The 24,480-nt window shown below is 43.6% G+C and overlaps 1 protein-coding gene and 1 long non-coding RNA gene across 14 annotated transcripts in view; one reads left to right on the top strand and one right to left on the bottom strand.

Moving 5' to 3' along the window:
* Positions 1-24,480, top strand: part of DMD (dystrophin) — a 3,066,377-nt gene that overhangs the window by 805,207 nt on the left and 2,236,690 nt on the right. The gene's annotated exons all lie outside the window — the stretch shown is intronic.
* Positions 1-24,480, bottom strand: part of LOC137546201 (uncharacterized) — a 40,176-nt gene that overhangs the window by 3,640 nt on the left and 12,056 nt on the right. The gene's annotated exons all lie outside the window — the stretch shown is intronic.

The following is a 24,480-nucleotide window of genomic DNA, read 5'->3' as shown; positions in this document are numbered from 1 at the left end:
CTGGAAGACAAGACCCTCCTCCTCCTCTGGAGGAGTGAGGGAGGAGGGAAGAAGGGAAGGAGAGAGAAGATTACACTTCCTGGTGTTGTAAAGCAGTGTAGGCCTGCAATTCAACATTTAAGGAGATTTCTGACCTTAAAACAGTGGTTTGTATCAAATCTAGGTTTTTTATTGAGACTTTTGACGTGTATACCACTCAACCATGTCTCTGTTCAGGTTTTAGACCGTTTGAAACATCTTTTCCTTCATTTTTCTGGCCACCATAAATTTTTCAAAATTTCCAAGTTCGCCTCTCAATTGCAGTCTATTGCGGTTCGTGAAAGGTTGCGCGAACCGAACTTCCGCGGTAGGTTCGCAAACTGAAAATCGGAGGTTCGGCTCATCTCTAGTGCTGCAAAGCTGGAGACATATTGTGGGGGTAAAATAAAATGCTGTACATTCTGGGGGAGGTTCAGACACAAATGGGTGCTGGAAAGAATGAAACACACTGGTAAGCACTGAAACGCTCGGATACTTTGTTTGACAATTGTGGCACCACCTACTTTTTGGCACTTCATAACCATTATGCTCTTCCAAGGGCCTCTTAGTTATGTTTCCCCCCAAGCCATATTGCTCCTGTCCTCCCCTGGCTAACAGGGGTCAGAAGATCAATTTTATTGTGATAGATGCTGGTTTATGCTGTCGCCTGAAAGTCAAAATTCCAGACTCTTTTACAACTGTAAATATATTTGATAGAGCCAACAATGGTATTTGATATAGTATTATTAATAATTTGTTCTGTGTCACTACAAATTATAGAGCACATAGATTGAATTAGTAGTTTCACAACTGTGTTAATGCTATTAAATGCTGCATCCAAGCTATTTTAGCTAAGCATAAAACTCTAAACAAGTAGTCATAGTGTTTAATGATTACATTAGGGAACCACTTACTGAACAATGAATGTATCCTATCACGCCATAATGCTGCTTCAACTTGAATACATTTTATAAGTTAACATGCTTTGTGAATGACAAGGTGTATTTCATTCCATGTACACTGTAAACAAAGGTATCACTTTATTTTCTCAGTTTGCGTGGTATTGCGATTTTTGAGATAAACCTCTGCATTCTCCGATTGGTTCAATACTAAAGAGTACGTCTGAGTCCAGTGATTTTCTTAAAACATTTTGTTTTCAGGCCTTAACACTCAAAATTTGGAAATACTCAGTAGTATTGGACCAATCCGAGTATGCAGTAAGTAGTTTATCATGGGAATCGGAATACCATGAACATTTTAGACCAATAGCAAAACTTGTATACTGCCAGGTGTTACCAAGTCTTGTGATTGGTGTAAAATTTCTGCGGTATTCAAATTTCCACTAAAAATTCTGCAGCCTGGGATTGGTCCAATGTTTTTGATCTCTGTGATGGGGCTAATATTTGCGAGTTACAGAAATGCAGTATTTCTGCTGAATACCGATTGCTTAGATTAATTTCCGATTACCGCTGTGGTAAACCCATTACTGATCGTAAACTCAGAATGCTGTATTCTGCATAAATTTTCCATCCATCCCTGTGCCTTTCACATAGACAAAAGAGGCGGCACTCTCCAAGCAAACCTTCTTTATTGAACCTGTTGCAAACAAACAACTGCTCCTGTCCATACGCCTTTACTACAACACATCTTAATTGTCATCACTCTGAGCACCATATAGTACTGATTTATATGTCTTCCAACCAGTCCTCCTCTGCTGCCACCAAGTGTTCATTACATCACGTACCACAAACACTCACCATTTTCAGTATTCCCATGACAGCCAATAGCCTGTATAGGCTTTACTGTACATTGAACAAGAAGGAATTAAACAGGAAATTATTATGAGATGAGACTCATTTAAACTTTAGTTGCAGTGCTGGCCAGAAGCAGTTAAAGAGGAAGTACGTAGTACATAAGGTATTGAAAAAAAAGTGCCTAATTTTTACAATAATTATTTATAAATGATTCAGTCAATGTTTTCCCATTGTAAAATCTTTCCTCTCCCTGATTTACATTCTGACATTTATCACATGGCAATTTTTTTACTGCTGGCAAGTGATGTGTGTGGAAAGAGATTATATTTTTGGAAGTTGGAAACAGCTGTTATCTCCCACAATGCAACAAGGATCCAACAGTGTGATGTCAGCATCCTGGTGCTGACATCAAACTGTGGGAGGGGTTTCACTGCAATATCGGCAATACAGAGCCCTCTGATGTCTAGAGATGGCCCGAACGGTTCACCGGCGAATGGTTCCCGGTGAACTTCTGGAGTTCGCGATCGCGGAGAAGTGGAAGTTCGATTCACCCCCATAGTACATCATTAGGGTCAACATTGACCCTCTACATCACAGTCAGGTGGCACATTGTAGCCAGTCAGGCTACACTCCCTCCTGGAGGCAATCCCCCCCCCCCTTATAAAATGCAGGCAGCGTCAGACATTGGACTCACTCGTGTGCCTGCAGTAATTAGAGAAACGAGAGCTGCTGCAGACTCTCGTAGGGAAAGCTTATTTAGGCTCTTGTAGGCTTGTTAGCTTGCTCCTTGCTGATTCTTATTGCTAAAAGCACCCCTCAACAGCTCTTTTGAGAGCTAATCTTGTTCTTGTGATCTAATTTTGTGTGTGTGTGTGGCCCACTTGCATTATATTTATATACAGCCCTGTCAGTCAGTCGCAGCTGGCCTTTAGCCCCTTAACCCTCCACAGGTTGCAGGCAGGCCTGCTGCCACCTCCTCTCCTCCTGCTACATCCTCTTTGCTGTTGTCCTCCTCCTTGGCTGAGTGGCAGAGCAACTCTACTGGTGCTGCGATCTCCTGTCCAGCTACACAGCCCCAGCTCCCCAGGGCCTATGCTGCATGCCAGGTATGATGGTGTCACACCATCTTTGACATGTCTTGCCTCAAAGCGGAGAGTCACACTGGAGAAGCTCTCCTGGCTGCTCTGAACAAACAGGTTGATCAGAGGCTGACCCCGCACCAACTGGAGATCGGCAACGGGGTGTGTGACAATGGCAGCAATCTCATTTCGGCTTTGAATTTGGGAAAGTTGACACATGTACCCTGCATGGCACATGTGCTCAATCTCGTAATTCAAAGATTGTGTCAAAGTACCCAGGCTTACAGGATTTCCTAAAGCAGTCCAGGAAGGTGTGTAGGCATTTCAGGCGGTCTTACACAGCCATGGCATGCTTTGCCGATATTCAGCGGAGAAAACAACTTGCCATTAAGACACTTGATTTGTGATAGCCCGACTCGCTGGAATTTGACCCTCCTGATGTTCGATGAACTCTTCGACTACTGGGTGCGCAGGCTTGACCTGTGGCCAGAGCTGTCCCAATTTGCCATCCAACTTCTTGCCCTGCCTCAAGCGTCCTGTCAGAAAGGACCTTCAGCACAGCTGGAGGCATTGTCACTTAGAAGAGAAGTCGCCTAAGTCACAAAAGTGTTCAGTACCTCACCTTTCTCAAAATGAATGAGGCATGGATCCTGGAGGGCTACTGCCCACCCGAAGACTAAGTCAGTCCCCACAAACAGGATCTCTGCCTGCACGCCGTGTGACTGCCTGCCCCATGACTAAGTCAGTCCCCACACAGCATCTCTGCCTGCAGGCCTCTTGACTGCCTTCTCTGCCACCACCAACAGGGTCCAGGACTCCAGGCGGATTCCTGAATTTTTAAGGCCGCTGCTAGCAACGGCCACTATAACAATTATTCTGGTGTGTGTACATGCCTGCCTAATTTTTCTGGCTGCACTTTGGCTGCAAAAACAAAACAAAAGGCATGTATATGTGGCAATTCCCCTTTGTGATTGTTACCTTGCCGCGTTGAAGGGGCTTGCGTATCACAATGAAGCAATGACCGCCGGCTATATGAGTGTCTTGGGGGTAGCACACCAAAGATAATAAGGTCATTGCTTCATTGTGGACAGACCAAATTCGATCAGCTGAACAATCACTGTTGTTCTGTCATTGAGCTACCTAAGCCTGGCAATCATATGGGCTTGAAAATCGCTATCGCCTGCACTCTCACCTGCACTTTCGCCATGGTGCGCACCAGTCCAACACAGCAGTCACAACACAAACAGCTGTTTGCGGTGTGTTACACAGTGAGTTTGGTGTGTCAGTTTGAATCAGTACTCTAATTACATTCCCTGATTGATGTATACACATGCAAGATGTTTTAAAGCACTTTAGGCCTCCAATTTAGAATGCAATGTGATTTCTGCCCTTAAAATGCTGCTTTGCATCAAATCCAGATTTTTCCCCAGGACTTTTGGCATCTATCCCCCTCCGCCATGCAAAAACTCAGATGTTAGACCCCTTGAAACATCTTTTCCATCACTTTTGTGGCCAGCATAAATGTTTCTAGTTTTCAAAGTTCGCCTCCCCATTGAAGTCTATTGCGGTTTGCAAATGTTCGCAAGTTCCCGAACGTTTCGCGAACCTAATATCGGCGGTTCGGGTCATCTCTACTGATGACCCGTTTGTGAAAAGGAAAATATTTCTCATGGGAAAGGGGGTATCAGCTTCTGATTGGGATGAAGTTCAATTCTTGGTTATGGTTTCTCTTTAAGCTCTCAGCAGCTGCACAAAGGAAGTGGGCAGAGTTACCTGTCTCCAAGTAATTACTAATAGGAGCTTGTGAATTCCATTGAATAACAATTTCCGAGTTTCAGATTGGAATTCAGCTTTCAGCAGCAAAAATTGGTATCTGGAAATCAGAATTCCGCAGAAATACCGCTTTACCTAGGCTCAGAAATTTTAGGTCAATCACAAGACTCAGAAGTATTTGGCCAAACAGAAAATCAGTATTGTACCACAGAAATTGGATTATCGTGGACATTTTAGGACAATCACAAAAATAAGAATTGTTTGGTCAATCAGAGTGAGAATGCCCAAGTGTACCGCATGCGGCAATCATAAATGTGAACATTTGAAAGAAAAAAATACAATGAACTAACTTTATTCTCAAAAATAACAAAAACAAAGCACATTTTAGTGGAATTTCAGTGGAAATCGGAAATTCGGATTTCTGCGGAATTTTGGGGAAATCAGAAAGATACCTATCAGAATGCGGAATTCCTTCAGAATTGTAAATTGTCATTTCTGACCTTTGCTAATTAATATGAAATATTTCAATAAGCTATGGTAAAGCTGTATATGTGTAAATACACCAATAAAAACATGTAGCAAATCCAGTATAGATGACAGTCAAATATGTATTAAAAAGGCATTAACTACAACTTCCTTACAAACCCTCAAAAGATGCTAGATCAAAGCAAAGAACACAAGTCACAAAAAAACTTGTATTAAAAAAGATGAAGTAACTTGTAAGCCAACTAAACATGATGTTGTATATAAACAAGTTCTCTGCATCCAGCAAAATAGATTGTGCTTGGGCCCAGAAAACCATAAGTTCTACTGAACAGCCATAACTATAAAAGCCCAGAAATAGCACTACACTGTGCAAGGCTATTTCTGGGTTATTATGAACAGGATGTTAACAATATATTCAACAATAATAACAATAACATTTCTATAGCGCTTTTATCCTAAATATTTGCACTATGCTAGCCTACAGCACAATAGTATACTCTTGCACAGTATAAAGCGGGAAAAAAGTTCCTGATAAATCAGGCCCAAATTCACCTTATGCTGCACCCTAAATGTTTTCAGAATTTAAATTGGACCTGAACTCTTGCACATGGCAGAAGGAAACATAGAAAAATGCACCCTGTATACACTGTATTTAGAGAGTTTAGCCTGTCTAATTTCTCCTCATTTGTGTAATCACAAGTTGTAATTTGATCTCTCCCCTGTGTCACATGACTGCCATGGCAGAGATGGCAGATAAACTCATTTGAAAGCACAGGATGTCAACAATATGTCTGCTTCCATGAAAGCAGGAAGTAGAAACAGTGCAGATTTATTGCAGGATTTGTATCAGCTATAACAAAAAAATGTTTTTCTTTAAATGATGTTGTTGATGCTGTTGCTTATTTTAGAGCAGAGAGGAAGTTCTGAGTTCAGGTCCACTTTAAAGGATTAAAAAAAACACTCAAACATTTGCCAAAAGATAATATATAAGTCTCTTAGTTTTGCTTTAGAACACTGCATTAAAATTGTCAAATCAATAAATAAATATGTGTATGTGACTTCAATGAGGAATGCTGCGGCTGTCTAGAGTTTACAGGCTTGCAAAAGAGATAAACAAGGCCTTCAAGGCTGTAAAAGGAAGATAAATAGCATCCAATTAATGTTAGACACATTCACTGTCAACACACTTGTTAATCTGATTTAATGTCTGCATGCCACGATCAAAGAATGTCTTCATTTATTTTTTTAGTGTTGGCATTTGTGATTAAGCAACTTTCACTGTTTGATTTTCATTACTATAGATATGAACAGAAATGCAAGGGACAGTGCTGCTAACTTCTGCATCTATCAGTGGTTTAACTTTAATACATTTAGTTATTCTGCATTCAAATATATTGAACACCAAACTTATTTAATGACATTTTTATGAGGTAGTCTGCCACAATCTTCAAAGGATGTAGTATTTGATTTAAAGGGTATCTGAACTGGGTCTACCAAATAAACCTATTTGTGGTTGCTGCTATAACTTTTAGGTAGTACTTTCAAATCATTATCTTAGGCCTGTGAACCATTTTGAGCAACTTTAATTATTCAACTGCCGGGAAGTGGAATAAGTTACAAAAGATGAGTCCACAGCTGATTATGTACTTGGCATTCTACGAAATCTGAACCATGCATGCCCAGCCAATATGAAGTGCATTTGCACTGGGAATGTTTGAGTTCACTCAAACTGTACATTTACAATTGTTGCTTATGCACAAGCAATGCCTTTTACTGGATATATGCACCGCAGTCTGCAGATGTGCATGTTCACTGTCACAAGCACTTCCGGTGGGATGAAGTGGAGAAGAAGGTGAAACATGGAATTGGAGCGACATTGGGAGGCAGCAAAGGGCGCAAAGAAGTTACTAGAGGTTATTCACACTTCAGGTTTTCTTTAAAGGGGCATTATGGTAAAAAATTGTAAAATTTAAAATATGTGCAAACATAGACAAATAAGATGTATGCTTTTTCCAGAGTAAAATGAGCCATAAATTACTTTTCTCCTATGTTGCTGTCACTTACAGTAGGTAGTAGAAATCTGACAGAAACAACAGGTTTTGGACTAGTCCATCTCTTCATAGGGGATTCTCAGCAAGGCTTTTATTCTTTTATAAAGATATTCCCTAAAAAGGATTTAAACAATGATGCTGGCCTGCTTCCCTGCTTGCTACACAGTTTTTTGGCAGTTGGACAGAGCAACTGCCATTCACTAAGTGCTTTTGAAAATAAATAAATCCCTGAGAATCTCCCAATGAAGAGATGGACTAGTCCAAAACCTGTTGCTTCTGTCAGATTTCTACTACCTACTGTGAGTGACAGCAACATAGGAGATAAGTAATTTCTGGCTCATTTTACTCTGAAAAAACGTATGTCTTATTCGTATATGTTTGCACATATTTTACATTTTAAAATTTTTCGCCATAGTGCCCCTTTAACTCAGGGGGTATCATGACTGAGCTGGTATCTTGCATTCTAAATTACAATTTTCAAAAAATGACTTGATAACAATATCTCTACCCAGAGAGCAGATTTCTATACACACAGCAGCTTATCATTGTGTAATTATTGGAACTTGAACTGAAGTTAAGATTTTGCTAACCTAGCAATCTTTTCTGTTAATGTTTCATGAACAGCCATTTCTCACTGCGGTGTGTTGCCAGGTTTAAAGGGATAAAGCAAAATAAATAGAAACAACATGAAAACAATATGCCCTTACCATGACTCCCATTACCCCCTACCCTTCCCCCATGCAGGCTGGTATGACCCAAGTACACTGCCTTGTGGTTCCATTCCTTAAAGAGAAACTCTGACCAAGAATTGAACTTTATCCCAATCAGCAGCTGATACCCCCTTACCCCCTTTTACATGAGAAATCTATTCCTTTTCACAAACAGACCATTAAGGGGCGCTGAATGACTGATATTGTGGTGAAACTCCTCCCACAAGAAACTGTCTGTGAACGTTGTTGCATTGTGGGATTTAGCTGTTTACAGCTATTTCCAACTGCCAAAAAAAGCATGCAGCTGCTACATCACCTGCCAACAGTAAAAATGTCACCATGTAATAAATGACTAAATCATTTATACATAATTATTGTAAAAATGAAGCGCTTTTTTATTACATTATTTTCACTGGAGTTCCTCTTTAAAGGATTTCAGAGGTGACAAAATAAATGTTGTTTTACTTACCTGGGGCTTCTTCCAGCCACTAGACATCATAGACCTCACCGCAGCTCTTGGCTTCTCCTGCCCCCGCTGGCAGCCTTTAACCTCCTTAGCGGTAACCCCGTGCTAGACACGGGGTAAGCCGCCGGAGGGTGCCGCTCAGGCCCTGCTGTGCCGATTTAAATAATTTTTTTTTGCTGGACGCAGCTAGCACTTTGCTAGCTGCGCCAGCACCCCGATCGCCACTGCCGCGTGCCCGATCGCCGCTATCCGGTGCGGCGCGCGCCCCCCCCCCCAGACCCCATGCGCTGCCTGGCCAATCAGTGCCATGGCGACGGGGGAAGCCCTGCAGGAAATCCCGTTCTTTGAACGGGATTTCCTGATCGGAGATCGCCGAAGGCGATCGAAGCGGGCGGGGGGATGCCGCTGTAGCGATGCCTCGGCTCGCTACATGATTTAAAAAAAAAATTAAAAAAAACTGCTGCGCTTCCCCCTGGCGGTATTTTTCATACCGCCAAGGGGGCTAAGGAGCGCCTTTAGTTAAAACTAAAGCACAACCATCAGAAGAGCTCTGTCCAATATCACAATCTATAATTAGGTCAATTGCACATTTGTATAGTGCACCCTAAGTATACTTCATAGATTCTGTTATTTTTCCCTAAACAGTTTGGTGCCAAAGATACAGTATCTGCTAACAGTCCCATCAGCAAAACCTTTAGAGCAGTAAATCAGATAACAGAAGTTAAATAATTGTGGCCCCCAAAGATTAATTCAACTAGTTGTTTTAACGGAATCATGAATATTCTGTCAAATTCAAGTTTTGCTGAGGGAAATGTGAAATAGGGAAATGAGGTTACTGGGAAAAAACTTTCCCATCCTTGTTCTACGGCACCCCACCTCCCAAAACCTCTTCCACTACCAATCCTGACATCTTCAGCCTTAAGACTGGCCTGTGTTATAATGTTTATTTTTACTACAAAAGAAGAATGGATAGACAACCAAAAGGCCATTTCCAAATTAATTAGTCTCTCTTTCACTGCCAGAACTTCAAGTAGTACTCAGTATTTTGTTAACACAAGCTTTTATTTAATCCTGCTCTGAAGTATTGAATTTCTGGTACTTCATTAAATGTTTTGTAAATGAATCAAGTTTTGGGTGAAAATCAACGCACTGGCAGTTTATAGTTACCTAATCACTCTTTGATATGCAATGAAAAAAATGTTCATAATGAAGTGATCTTGTGACCCATGACTTCTGTTAAAAGAATTTGCAATGCTTTTATGTCAATGAAATAAAAAATGGAAGTTTACCTATAAGGATGTTTAAACCATTACTTCTCTTAGAACCCTATTGTGGTTATGGCGAAGAGTACTACATTAAATTGTGTTGCTGCATTTTGTATAGAATAGTTGGGTGTAGGTTTGATTCTACTAATAGAGATTAGTCCTTTGAATGAGTTCACATTCTCTGCTGCTAACACAATGCTTCTAACAGGGGACACACTTGTCTTTCAGTTTTATGAGCGTGTTGTTCTGCACATGTTTTCTGCATACCATGGGCTTGATTCACTAAACCGTGATAACTGATATAACGGTCACACTAGCGGTTTGCACACGTTCTCGCCCCCAGCACCTCCCCTTAACCATAAATGGATCCACAATAACCCAGGTAGAGTCATTCAAATTTCTTGGGTCCACCATCTCACACAACCTAAAATGGGATAACAATACGGCCACTATTGTCAAGAAAGCACAGAGGATGTACCATCTATGGCAGCTGAAAAAGTTTGGCCTACCTCAAAATTTAATGGTGCAGTTCTACACTGCAATTATTGAATCCACCATAATATCATCTACTGTATGACTGTATGGTTCAGCTCCTGCTCAGCATTAGAAAAGGGGAGGCTGCAGCGCATCATCCGAACAGCGGAAAGGATAATTGGCTGTAGTTAACCTTCCCTGCTAGGATCTTTACACTAGCAGGTGCAGAAAGAGAGCAACCAAAATTGCCTCTGACCTCTCTCACCCAGCTCACTCCATCTTCCAGCGCATGCCTTCAGGAGTAAGATTCCGGTCAATCGCTACCAAAACCTCCAGACACAGGAACAGCTTTTTTCCTCAAGCGGTAGCCATACTTAATGCTGAACCACGTTAGAGCTGCTAGGACTTGATAGTAATCAGCACAGAACTGTAAATGAACAATTCTCACATTGCTTACTGCCACTAAATTGCATAAATGTCCCTGACTTGTAATATACACACGGTCTGTCCTTGTATTGTTTATGTTTGCGTTTGGTAAGCAACTGCAAAGACAAATTCCTCGTAGGTGCAAACTTACTTGGCGAAATAAAATTGATTTTGATTCTGATTATAAATTTTTTGCGTGCAATCACAAACTTTTGCGCGAAAACATCTGCGTTTTGAGCGCAAAAATGGCACACGCGTTATAACGCGCGCAAAACGCTAGCGTGACCGTAATATCATTTATCACGGTTTAGTGAATCAAGCCCCATGTGTGTTTGTATGCAGAAAAGCGCACACATTTTTTCACAGCAACCAATGTAATTGATAGAGAAACCATACTGTGAGAAAACGCGGAAAAGCCGCCGCGAGTGTTCAGAGCAAGGCGGCTGATTCCGCGTCCAACGTGGCAGGTTGAGCGCATGGGCCTGCATCTGCTGGCATGACTGAATGCGGAAAAACCGCCGCATGTCCTGAGAACAAGGCGGCGGATTCCGCGTCTGACACGGCAGTTTGCACGCATAGGCCTACACCTGACAGTATGGCGGAACGTGGAGGAACCGCCGCATGCTCTGATAGCGGTGCGGCTGGTTCCGCACCCAGCACAGTGGATGGTTTACAGCATAGGTCTGGTGTGGCTGGGACTGATAGTCCACACAGGTTTAGAAGGCCGCGCGCGCTGAGAGGCAGAGCTTTTATGACAGCCAGAAGGGAGTCAGCTGACCAAGCCGGTCAGCTGACAATTCCACCATTTCCCATTGGTCCAGCACTTAGGGGAGGCGCTGGAGAGCGCCTTGCTATATATACTGGGTGCTGGTCATTCTCTGGTTGTCTGCCGTTGTGATCACTACGTGGTAGCACTCAGACCTTGCCAGTATCTATGATATTATCTGTGTTTTTATCTAGACCAGTTCCTGGGTGTTGACGATCAAGGACCTCACACCTCAGTCTAGGGAAAACTGTATATTATCTGTATTATTACCTAGACTAGTTCCAGGGTGTTGATGATCAAGGAGCTCACACCCAAGACTAGGCATTGTTGATTATTTGTTATGACCTTCTGCTTTCCTGACTACTCTTCTGATCTCTGATTAGGCACTTCGCAATCTCTGCTTGTCTTAGGATTCCGCATCTGTCTCCTGTCTCTGTCCCTGATCTGTCTGTCTGTTGCCGACCCGGCTTGTCCGACCTTGAGAGCTATCTCCCCAGTTTGGAGATAGCTCACAGACCTGGGGGTGACACCCTTCCTTGGTGTCACTCACACTCTGTCCTTCCTATTCCTAGCCTGACCCCTCCCTCGGGAGAGTCTCAGGCTTACGGAAGGAACATGTTACTGTGCAGTACTCCTTACTGCTGTGCACCTGCTCCTCAGGTGCAGTCCTCAAAGTATTTCTGTTGCACCAAACACTCTTATTACTCAGGTGTCCAGAGGTTAGAGATATATCTGATTATCGGTGATACTGCAGATCATCCATAATCGGGTATATATCTGTATTCTCGGTGATACTGCAGATCACCGGTAATCAGACCCTCTGTGTTACAGCAATCGTTACACATACACAATGTGTAGTTATGTTGCAGTATTTCAATTTTTTTCTCTGTGCGCAAAAAAACGCATTTAAAGAGACTCTGAAGTCTCTAAAAAAAGTATTTTTATGTCATAAATCTGTGTAATACTTTATCCCCAACTAAACCACCGCATCACTGCTGCTGTAAACTAGCTGAATCCCCCCAAACTCCCCAGGGCACGCTACGGGGAGGGCTTCCATGAGAGGCAGAGCTATGAGCCGCAGCTCTGCCTCTCAGCACGTCTGTTAGCCCGGATCGCCGCCTCTTTCCCTCCCCTCTCAGTCTTCCTTCGCTGAGAGGGGCGGGGAGAGGTGGAGATCCGCCACTGACAGACGCATGTGAGGCAGGGCTGCAGCTTATAGCCCTGCCTCTCACGGAAGCGCTTAAGGCAGCAAAATTCACGACTAAGAAAGTTGTGGATTTTGCAGGGGAGAGGGAGGGGGGAGTTAGGGGGATTTAGATAGTTTACATTGGCGGGGATGCGGCGGTTTAGTTAGGGATAAAGTATTAAACAGATTTATGACATAAAAAGACGTTTTTTTTAGAGACTTCAGAGTCTCTTTAACCCTCCTGGCGGTCTATTAAATACCGCCAGGGGGCAGCGCAGCAGGTTTTTTTAATTTATTTTTTTTAAAATCATGTAGCGAGCCCTAGACAGCGGCATCCCCCCACCTGCTCCGATCGCCTCCGGCAATTTGCGATCAGGAAATCCAGTTCAATGAATGGGATTTCCTGAAGGGCTTTTCCCATCGCCATGGCGACGGTCGTGATGATGTCATCGACGTCGTGATGTCATCGGGAGTCCCAATCCACCACTCAGCGCTGCCTGGCGCTGATGGACCAGGCTGCGCAAGGGGTCTGGGGGGGAGGGGCAGCGCGGCGGGTAGCAGCAAATCAGCGCGTAGCAGCGGCAATTGGTGTGTGCACGCAGCTAGCAAAGTGCTAGCTGCGTGTAGCAAAAATAAATTATGCAAATCGGTCCAGCAGGGCCTGAGAAATCCTCCTGCGTGGCTTACCCCTAACTACGTTCGGGCTTACCACCAGGAAGGTTAAGTTGAACTATAGATTAACATGAGTTCTCAGTTTCAATCTGTTTTCCTGTGCAGAAAATGTGAACCAAAATAGACATAGTGATGGCTAGTCTACACAGGACTGATGCTATGTCCTGGGTCAAAGAACTCAGAGTGACAAAGTTATCAGGGTTGGTTCATGCAGGCGACAAATTGTGGATAATAAAAAGTAGGAAAACACATTGGTGCACACCAAAAACCGCTAGCAGATCCGCAAGACGCTGGCGTTTTTTTGAATGCTTTTTCTTATTTTTATGAAGCGTTTCACCTAGTGTTTTGCATTTTTGGGTAGCGTTTTTTGTGTAGTAGATTTCATATATTGTTACAGTAAAGCTGTTACTGAACAGCTTCTGTAACAAAAATGCCTGCAAAACCGCTCTTAACTGCCATTTTTCAGAGCGGTTTGCGTTTTTCCTATACTTTACATTGGAGGCAGAAATGCCTCCGAAATCCAAAAAATGCCTCAGCCCGGAAGTATGCGTTTCAGCAAAACGCCTCCCACTCTGGTGTGAACCAGCCCATTGAAATACATTACCCTAGCGTTTCCACAGCCACAGGCAGCTGTAGAAACAAAAGCCGCTTGGTGTGCACCAGCCCTTATTGAATGTTATATCAGAGTTTTATCCCACTTTAAGCATTTGCAGGGCTGCTTCAGGTCCCATGACCATATTTTTAAAACAGGATTTTTAGCGACAGAAGTCTCTTTGACACAAAGAAAGCAACACATAGGCCTCAATTCACTAAGCTCATCTCCTCTCTTTAATAACGTTTCTGAGCTGTTTCTAGTGTTATCACCATGGTGATAAGGCATGCAGTATTCACTAAGCAATTTACTTAAAACCTAAAGTTAACTATTCTGTCTTTAAGTTAAGGAGAGATCTCTAAAGTTAACGTTTCAATCCTTAAAATAACTACAGAATTCTAAAGTTAAAGACAGGCTGATAATCCACAGAGAGGAATGCAAGTGTTAAGTCTGTGAGAAGTTATCACCTGGCCTGAGCTGTCGTTAAGTAAAGTGTTATTAACCACTTTAGCATTTAGAGCATAGCTTCTACATCCAAATATGCATGCTGGACGTAGGAGCTACGTCCATGAAAAAACGGAGCTGCAGGGGTTTGCAGGGGCCGCCCGTTAGCCCGGAGTTCAATGAATAGGAATGCAGTTCCCATTCATTGATCTAAGTCCCGTTAGAACGATTGTTGGCTTCTATGGAGAAGCCGCGATTGTTCTGTTACACATCTCCTCTTCACTTCCTGTAAGTACGCTTACAGGAAGCAAAAAAAAAAACAATTACTGTGGCCATCTTGTGGCCAAATAGTAAAACTACATCTGCATCCATTTTTTTTAATGAATAGATATTTTTACATTTAAAATTAACTGTTTAACTTCCACACACCCAAAAATACTCAAATAACATTTTTAATTAAAAAAATTACAATAAAGAACACATAAATGGTTACCTAAGAGTCTGAACTTTTTTAATATGCATGTCAAGAGGTTATATTGCTAATATTTTTTTTAATTATATGCTTGTAAATAGTGATGGATACAAAACTGAAAACATGAATGAATGAATAAATGGTGTAATAACTGGGACAAATGGACAAATAAAATATGTGGGTTTTAATTATGGTAGCATGTATTATTTTAAAAATAAAATGGCCGAAAACTGACAAATAATGATTTTTAAAAAAAAAAAAAATTCTTAACTTTTCTGTTAAAATGAATTTAGAATAAAATAGTACTTAGCAGAATGTACCACCCCAAAAAAACCTAATTGGTGGTGGGAAAAAACAAGATATAGATGATTTCATTGTGATTGGTAGTGATAAAGTTATTGACGAATTAATGGCAGGTGAAAATTGCTTGGCTGCATAAGGTGAAAAAACACTAAAGGTTGAGGTGGTTAAAGACTGCAATGTAAAGTGAAGCATTCTGAGCTGTCAGCTTTATTAGACACTGGTGTATGTAGACTGGGACTCTATAGAGAGAAATATACACCGCAGGCACACAGGGAGGGAGAGAGAGAGACAAGACACCAAGTATATATATATATATATATATATATATATATATATATATATATATATATATATATATATATAGTGGTTTGCATAAGTATTCCAAATTTTGTCATATTACTGCCACAAACATGAATCAATTTTATTGGAATTCCACGTGAAAGACCAATACGAAGTGGAGTACACTTGGTAGACATTGCTGATGAGTGCTAATGACTAAATAGAGTGCACCTGTGTGTAATCTAATGTCAGTACAAATACAGCTGCTCTGTGATGGCCTCCGAGGTTGTCTAAGAGAAAATTGGGAGCAACAACACCATGAAGTCCAAAGAACACACCAGACAGGTCAGGGATAAAGTTATTAAAAAATTTAAAGCAGACTTAGGCTACAAAAAGATTTCCAAAGCCTTGAACATCCCATGGAGCACTGTTCAAGCGATCATTCAGAAATGGAAGGAGTATGGCACAACTTTAAACCTATCAAGACAAGACCGTCCATAACAAGGAGAGCACTGATCAGAAATGCAGTCAAGAGGCCCATTGTGACTCTGGACGAGCTGCAGAGATCTACAGTTCAGGTGGGGGAATCTGTCCATAGGACAACTATTAGTCGTGCACTGCACAAAGCTGCCATTTATGAAAGAGTGGCAAGAAGAAAGCCATTGTTAACAGAAAAGCAGAAGAAGTCCCATTTGCAGTTTGTCACAAGCCATGTGGGGGACACAGCAACCATGTGGAAGAAGGTGCTCTGGTCAGATGAGATCAAAATGGAACTTTTGGCCAAAATGCAAAACGCTATGTGTGGCGGAAAACTAACACTGCACATCACTCTGAACACACCATCCCCACTGTCAAATGTGGTGGTGGCAGCATCATACTCTGGGAGTGCTTCTCTTCAGCAGGGACAGGGAAGCTGGTCAGAGTTGATGGGAAGATGGATGGAGCCAAATACAGAGCAATCTTGGAAGAAAACGTCTTGGAGTCTGCAAAAGACTTGAGACTGGGGCGGAGGTTCACCTTTCAGCAGGACAACGACCCTAAACATAAAGCAAGGGCAACAATGGAATGTTTTAAAACAAAACATATCCATATGTTAGAGTGGCCCAATCAAAGTCCAGATCTAAATCCAATCGAGAATCTGTGGCAAGATCTGAAAACTGCTGTTCACAAATGCTGTCTATCTAATCTGACTGAGCTAGAACTATTTTGCACAGAAGAATGGGCAAGGATTTCAGTCGCTAGATGTGCAAAGCTGGTAGAGACATACCCTAAAAGACTGGCAGCTGCAATTGCAGCAAAAGGTGGTTCTAGAAAGTATTGACTCATATATATACACACACTCACACACGCACACACACACGCACACACACACACACTTATATAGCCACAGCCTCTCTCTCCTATCCTGGCTGTCTACACAGGCTAGCTGCAATCGTCCTGACAGAGGAGGCAGCAGGAGGGGTGGAGTTACATTCTGCCTGCAACTGCTCCTGGTGTTGAGACGAAATTTGCGTAGTTTCATTTTTTCTGTAATTACGGACGCACATTTTGCCACAACATCGGGAATTCATAATTTCGTAATTGCCATACAAACAGTAATTTGGAATTACATAAGCAAAATTTCTGTAACATAATTTCACGTTTCAACGCAAATTTGTGTTCAACGCGAAGTTTTGTAGTTTCATGTTTTCTGTAAAAACAATGATTTTAATTATGAAAATGTAATTTTGTTTTTTTATAATAATTGTGCAAATTTAAGTAATTACTAAACTCAGGAAAGTCACTCATTGATTGCAATTACTGATTGCAATTACTAATAATGCAAAGGCCCCTGCACCTACTGTCACTTTAAATGTATCAGGAAGCTCTACCTGCAGCCGCTTCCAAGACAGGTGCTCTTTGCCAAGGTGCACTTAGCGGTAATGCATGCTGAGACATTTGGTTTTAGGCCTTGCAATATCAGATAGTGCAAAGGTCCCTGCACATCACTTTAAATGTATCAGGAGGCTCTGGACTGGAACACATTTTCAAGAATGGCTGAATTTCCACATTAAACACAAAATTTTGATTATTTTCCGCTACCAAAACAATCGTAATTATGAAAAATGATAGTAATTACAAAATTCCTCCTAAACGCGTAATTTTGCGCAATTTATGGAATTACATTTTTTTTTATTACGGCCATAATCATAATTTTGTGAATTACTCAAAATTTTGCGTAATTGTAATCAGGTCATCAGGTCATCACTAACTGCTCCTCCCCTGCCTATATACTGCATGTGAAAATAACTACAGAGGTGATAACTTAAGGACAGAAACAATAAGATAACACTCTCACTGGGAAAACGTATCTCTACATCTTAATAAGGCAAGCTTTAGTGAATTAACCCTGAAAATACAGATTGGTGTGTGGTGGTAAGTTTTCTCTTGCTTTATTATAACCAGTATGATCTTAGTGAATTGAGGCCTATATGGTCTCTATGCTGATTAAACTATTATTGCATATATAGAACTGAACCTGGAGCTGGGCTTTACATAAAAAGACAACAAGAAAAAACAGTACTGGGAAAAAATTACATGTCGGCGTCCCTTTGTTAATATATTCCAGTATAGGGAATATTGTTTTTTGTTAGGAGCTATGTGTTGGCATTAGAGTAAAAGCTTCAGGACAGTGAAAAACAAGCTAAAAAAAAAAGCAGAAAGCCTTTCTTCACCATCTACACTGATTAGCATTGCAGGTATGATTGCTTGATGAATATCCTTTCATACCCTGTTACAGAACAAAGCCACCTAGATTAAAAAGTGATAAGTTATGGAGTCTGACAATGCTGACTGTAAATGACTAGCATTCAGTGGCGCATGGTGATGAATTTTTATGGATAAATAAACAGTGAGTGGTGTCAGTCTGACCCGCTCTGCTTTAAGTGCCAGCCACAGAATGGCTTTGCAGTAGCACTGAATATGTCACAGAAATATACCTACAATTAACTCTAAGTAAGTATAGCAATGCTCATTTAAATGGTTTACCAATCCTAATGCCCTCTGTGCTTAGGCCAACGAGGTGCAATTATCTTTTGTTAACTCCTAATAACCTTAAGCGAGCTGTAATGAACATGTTAATTATAAAATCTTCTTACATAAAGTAAAGCTAAAACTGCTATAGTTATACTGTATCTTATTCTGTTTTGTATTATATGTAAGTGAATGGAATTCTAAAATGTTGCATGGCAACCATCATGTAAATGCTGTATTTCACAATGCTCAATTTTGATGTGTGACCTAATTATGCTGTGTACTGGAACAAAATGTCTTTGCAACAAGGAATACCGCTGTTATTTGCCCCCAACGATCAGTCTAACATTTTTTATTGTATTGTTTTACACAAACTGGAGTAGTAGTATTGTGGTTAGTTTTTTAGATAACTAAAGTGTTTTAAATTTCTGTTAGATATACATAAGCAAGACATCTTTTCAACTCTCTTCTCACCTAAAATCTACTATGATCAGGGTAGAACTGACTGAAAAACACCCTGGACCAAGGGAGTAACTGCAAGGAGGACCAAGGGAGTAACTGCAAGGAGGACAAAGGGAGTAACTGCAAGGTGGACAAAGGGAGTAACTGCAAGGAGGACCAAGGGAGTAACTGCAATGTGGACAAAGGGAGTAACTGAAGCGTAGCAGCCTGTGTGACCTCAGGGGGCCCAGAACTGTGGGGGGTCCCTACTACTAACCTTCCTTTCCTCCAATACAGAGGTCTATACTCCAGATCAGGTGTTTTTGTGGCTAAATTTGTTATGAGTGTGAAGATCATTACGGCCACACTTATTGTATAACCCTTGCAAGATGGTAAATTAAGGGTTGTGAACATTGGTGGAACCTATCAAAGTTTTGCTGGAGTGCCCCATGAATTGTAGTTACACCACTGCTCTGGACCTGGTTTACAAAAGCGTCTTCAGAGACTAGAGATGGCCCGAACGGTTTGCCGGCGAATGGTTCCAGGCAAACTTCCGGGGTTCGCGATCGCGGAGAACCGCAAACTTTCCGGAAGTTCGATTCGCCCCCATAGTGCATCATGTGGGTCAACTTTGACCCTCTACATCACAGTCAGCAGGCACATTGTAGGCAATCAGGCTACACTCTCTCCTGGAGCCCCACCCCCCTTATAAAAGGCAGGCAGCGTCAGGCATTGGACTCACTCGTGTGCCTGCAGTAATTAGAGAAGGGAGAGCTGCTGTGTAGAGACCTATAGGGAAAGCTTAGTTAGGCTCTTGTAGGCTACTTAGCTTGCTCCTTGCTGATTCTTATAGCTAAGAAAGTGCCTCTCAACAGCTCTTTTAAAAGCTAATCTTGTGCTTGTGATCTTTTTTTGTGTGTGTCTGTGTGTGTGTGTGTGTGTGTGTGTGTGTGTCCCACAGGCACTTGTGTTGCATAGACAGACTTGGCAATTCCTACTGTGTGTGCCACTGCCAGGCCCAGCACATTCAGTGACTACCTGTGTGTGTGAGACAGGTGCACATTGTAAAACCCATCACTGCATATACCTACCCGTTGTTCACTTCAGTGCACCCACCTACCTACGTTAGCGCACACAGTATCACTGTGCCTGTCCGGTACCTGTCTGTGTGTGACAGGTGCACATTGTAATACACATCACTGCATATACCTACCTGTTGTTCACTTCAGTGCACCCACCTACCTATGTGAGTGCACGCAGTGTCACTGTGCCTGTCCGGTACCTGTCTGTGTGTGACAGGTGCACATTTGTAATACCAGTCATTGCATAATTGTTTACACTACCTGTGTGACCGCACTCTGTTTAATATACCACTCCGAGCATAACTGTTAACTGCACCTGTGTGACAGCTGCATATTGTATTGTAATACCAGTCACTGCATACTTTTCACTGCACCTGTGTGACTGCACATTATATTAGTCAAGTCAGTGCATACCTTTAACTTAATCCCCCCGATATGGACAAAACAGGTAGAGGCAGGGGCAGACCCAGAGGCAGGGCATCAGGCAGGTCTGTTTGAGGTCGTGCTGACGTGATTTCGTGTGGCCCAAACTACAGTGCTCAGAAGAAGGCACATCCCATCAACTCCCAAGATTGTCAGGACGTGGTTGACTATTTAACACAGGACACCTCATCTTCTGCAGCCACCAGCGCTACTACAAGCACCACATCCATTCCATTTGACACTTCACAGGCATTATTTGGTGGGGAAATCACTGATGCACAGCCATTATTGCTACAACAAGATGAAGGCGCTAAGCAAGTTAAACCACCTCATATGTATGAGTTAGGCGACGCTATAGACGTAAGGTGTGAGGAGGATGATGATGATGAAGTACCTGCTGTTGGTGCAGTTTATGAGGTGTCTGAGGCAAGTGAAGCTGGGGAGGATGATTATGATGATACGGATGCCACGTGGGTTCCCAATAGAGGAGATTAACAGGGGGGGCAGTTCAGAAGGGGAGTCAGAGAGGAGTAGGAGGAGACGAGTTGCTGAATGAAGCAGGGGGAGCTTGTCCTCAGAAACAGCTGGTGGCAGTGTCTGGTGCCATGTATCACCACCTATGTACAGCCAGCCAACATGCCCTTCAACGTCAGCTGCTGAGGCCACCATAGTGCCCAAACCCCAGGGTAGCTCAGCAGTGTGGACATTTTTTAATGTGCATGCCAAAGATCAGAGCAATGCCATCTGTACTCTCTGCCACCAAAAATTGAGCTGTGGAAAGGCCAACACTCACGTAGGGACAAGTGCCTTATGAAGGCACCTGCAGAAAAGGCACAAACTGCAATGGGAAGACCACCTGAGGAAAAGCAGCACACAAAAGTAAAGCCACCTTCCTTCTCCTCTTCCTCCTTCAGGTGCATCTTCTTCAGCCGCTTTCTCCCTTGCACCTTCACAATCACAGCCTCCCTCCTCCACTCCGCCTCTCACCTTGAGCGGTTCCTGCCCACAGCAGCAGCCAGGTGTCCGTGAGGGAAATCTTTGTGTGGAAGAAGCCAATTTCTGCCAGTCACCCCCTTGCCCGGCGTCTGACAGCTGGCTTGGCGGAACTGTTAGCTCGCCAGCTGTTGCCATACCAGCTGGTGGACTCTAAGGCCTTCCAAAAAATTGTGGCCATTGCAACACCGCAGTGGAAGATACCAGGCTGCAATTATTTCTCCAAAAAGGCGATACCCAAACTGTACCATGAAGTTGAGAGGCACGTGGTGAAATCTCTGGCACACAGCGTTGGGTCAAGGGTCCATCTGACCACGGATGCCTGGTCTGCCAAGCATGGTCAGGGCAAGTACATTACTTGCACAGCCCATTGGGTCAACCTGGTGACTGCTTGCAAGCAGGGAGTACGTGGCTGTACAGCGGACCTAGTTGTGGCACCTCCACGGCTTGCAGGCAGGCCTGCTGCCACCTCCTCTCTTCCTGCTACATCCTCTTCGCTGTCATCGTCCTCCTCCTCCTTGGCTGAGTGGCAATTCAACTCTACTGGTGCTGCGATCTCCTCTCCAGCCACACAGACCCAGCTCCCCAGGGCCTATGCTGCATGTCAGGTACGACGGTGTCACACCATATTAGACATGTTTTGCCTCAAAGCGGAGAGTCACACTGGAGCAGCTCTCCTGGCTGCTCTGAACAAACAGTTGGATCAGTGGCTGACCCCACACCAACTGGAGATCGGCAACGTGGTGTGTGACAACGGCAGCGATCTCATTTCTGCTTTGAATTTGGTAAAGTTGACACATGTACCCTGCATGGCACATGTGCTGAATCACGTAATTCAGAGATTTGTGTCTAAGTACTCAGGTTTACAGGACATCCTAAAGCAGTCCAGGAAGGTGTGTGGGCATTTCAGTCGGTCTTAAACAGCCATGGCACGCTTTGCCAATATACAGCCTCCATCCAGTGGGCAGCACGGTGGCGTAGTGGTTAGCTCTCTCGCCTTGCAGCGCTGGGTCCCTGGTTCGAATCCCAGCCAGGGCACTATCTGCAAAGAGTTTGTATGTTCTCTCCGTGTCCTCCGGGCACTCCGGTTTCCTCCCACATTCCAAAAACATACAGATAAGTTAATTGGCTCCCTCTAAAATTGGCCCTAGACTGCAGTACTTACACTTCATAATATAGACATATGGCAATGGTAGGGATTAGATTGTGAGCTCCTTTGAGGGACAGTTAGTGACAAGATATATATATACACTGTACAGCGCTGCGTAATATGTCGGCGCTATATAAATACTAAATAATAATAATAATAATAATACAGCCTCCATACAGCCTCCATACAGCCTATTCGACCCTCCTGATGCTAGACCGCCTGCTATAACAGGAAAAAGCCGACAAACAGTATCTGTACAACTATAGTCAAAGGACACAGTCTGGGGAGATGGGGATGTTCTGGCTGAAGTACTGGACACTGATGTCAAATGCCTGCAGGCTCATGCGGCCGTTTAAGGAGGTGACACACCTGGTGAGTCGCAGTGATGGCGCCATCAGCGACTTGATCCCGTATGCCTTCTTCCTGGAGCATGCCGTGCGTAGAGTGGTGGATCAAGCTGTGGAGAAACTTGAACAGGAACGGGAGGAAGAGTTGTGGGATCAATTCTCAGCAGAAGCAGATGATTCCTCAACACCTGTGGCAGCACAGAGGGGAGGAGAAAGAGTCATGTGGGGAAGCAGAATCAGATGATAAGGAAGGTGTTGTTTTGGAGTAAGAGGATGAGGCGGAAGAACAACCACAGCAGGCGTCGCAGGGGGCTCGTGCTGCTCAACTTTCCCGTGGTATTGTTCATGGCTGGGGGGAAGAGGAGAACTTAGCTGACATTACTGAGAAAGAGCAAGAGGAGATGGATAGTACATCTGCATCCAGCTTTGTGCAGATGGCGTCTTTCATGCTGTCCAGCCTGTTGAGGGACCCCCGTATAAAAAAAAACTCAAGGTGAATGAGCTGTACTGGGTGGCCAGGCTACTAGACCCTCGGCATAGGCAAAAAGTGGCGGAGATGTTACCAACTCACCTGAAGGCAGAAAGGATGCAGCACTTGCAGAACAAGCTGGCAACTATGCTTTACAATGCGTTGAAGGATGATGTCACAGCACAACACAATAAAGGTACCACTGCCAGTAATCCATCTCCCATGTCCATGCAGGCAAGGACAGGACACTCCAGCGATCTCATGGTGATGTCGGACATGTGGACATTCTTTAGTCCAACACCTCGCCTTAACGCTTCCGGATCCACCCTCCACCAACGCCTCGACTGGCAGGTAGCCGACTACCTGGCCTTAAGTGTGGATGTAGACACTGTGATCAGCGAGAACCCTTCGACTACTGGGTGCGCAGGCTTGACCTGTGGCCAGAGCTCTCCCAATTTGCCATCCAACTTCTGTCTTGGCCTGCATCAAGCGTCCTGTCAGAAAGGACCTTCAGCACAGCTGGAGGCATTGTCACTGAGAAGAGAAGTTGCCTAAGTCACAAAAGTGTTCAGTACCTCACCTTTATCAAAATGAATGAGGCATGGATCCCGGAGGGCTACTGCCCACCCGAAGACTAAGTCAGTCCCCACACATAGCATCTCTGCCTGCACGCTGTGTGACTGGCTGCCTGCCCCAAGACTAAGTCGCTCCCCACACAGCACCTCTGCCTGCAGGCCTCTTGACTGCCTTTTCCGCCATCACCAACAGGGTCCAGGACTCCAAGCGGATTCCTGAATGTTTAAAGGGACTCCGAGCTCATAAAAAAAATGAAAGTTGTACTCACCTGGGGCTTTCTCCAGCCCAGTGCTGGTCGGGAGGTCCCACGACGGCGTCCTGGCTCTTCTCCTTCTCCCCGCTCTGGAATGGCTGACAGGCCGCAGCCCGGGCGACACTCAGCAGAGTGTCGGGCTGCTACTTCCGCATATGACGCGGATTACGTCACACGCCGGCGTGGCAGTACGGCGCATGTGCACTTTAATCGCGCATGTGCAGTACTTTCACGCCGGCCGCTGTGATGACGCGAGGTGAGTACAACTTTCATTTTTTTTATGAGCTCGGAGTCACTTTAAGGCGGCCGCTGCTTTAATAATATTTCTGGTGCGTGTACATGCCTGCCTAATTTTTCTGGCTGCACTGCGGCTGCAACAACAAAACAAAAGGCATGTACATGTGTAAATTCCCTTACCACGGTGAAGGGGCTTGCGTATCACAATGAAGCAATGACCGCCGGCTATATGAGTGTCTAGGGGGGTGGCACAGCAAAGATAATAAGGTCATTGCTTCATT

The sequence above is a fragment of the Hyperolius riggenbachi genome, chromosome 2, assembly GCF_040937935.1.
Source record: "Hyperolius riggenbachi isolate aHypRig1 chromosome 2, aHypRig1.pri, whole genome shotgun sequence".
Lineage (NCBI taxonomy): Eukaryota > Metazoa > Chordata > Amphibia > Anura > Hyperoliidae > Hyperolius > Hyperolius riggenbachi.
This window is presented reverse-complemented; position numbering and strand designations above follow the sequence as displayed.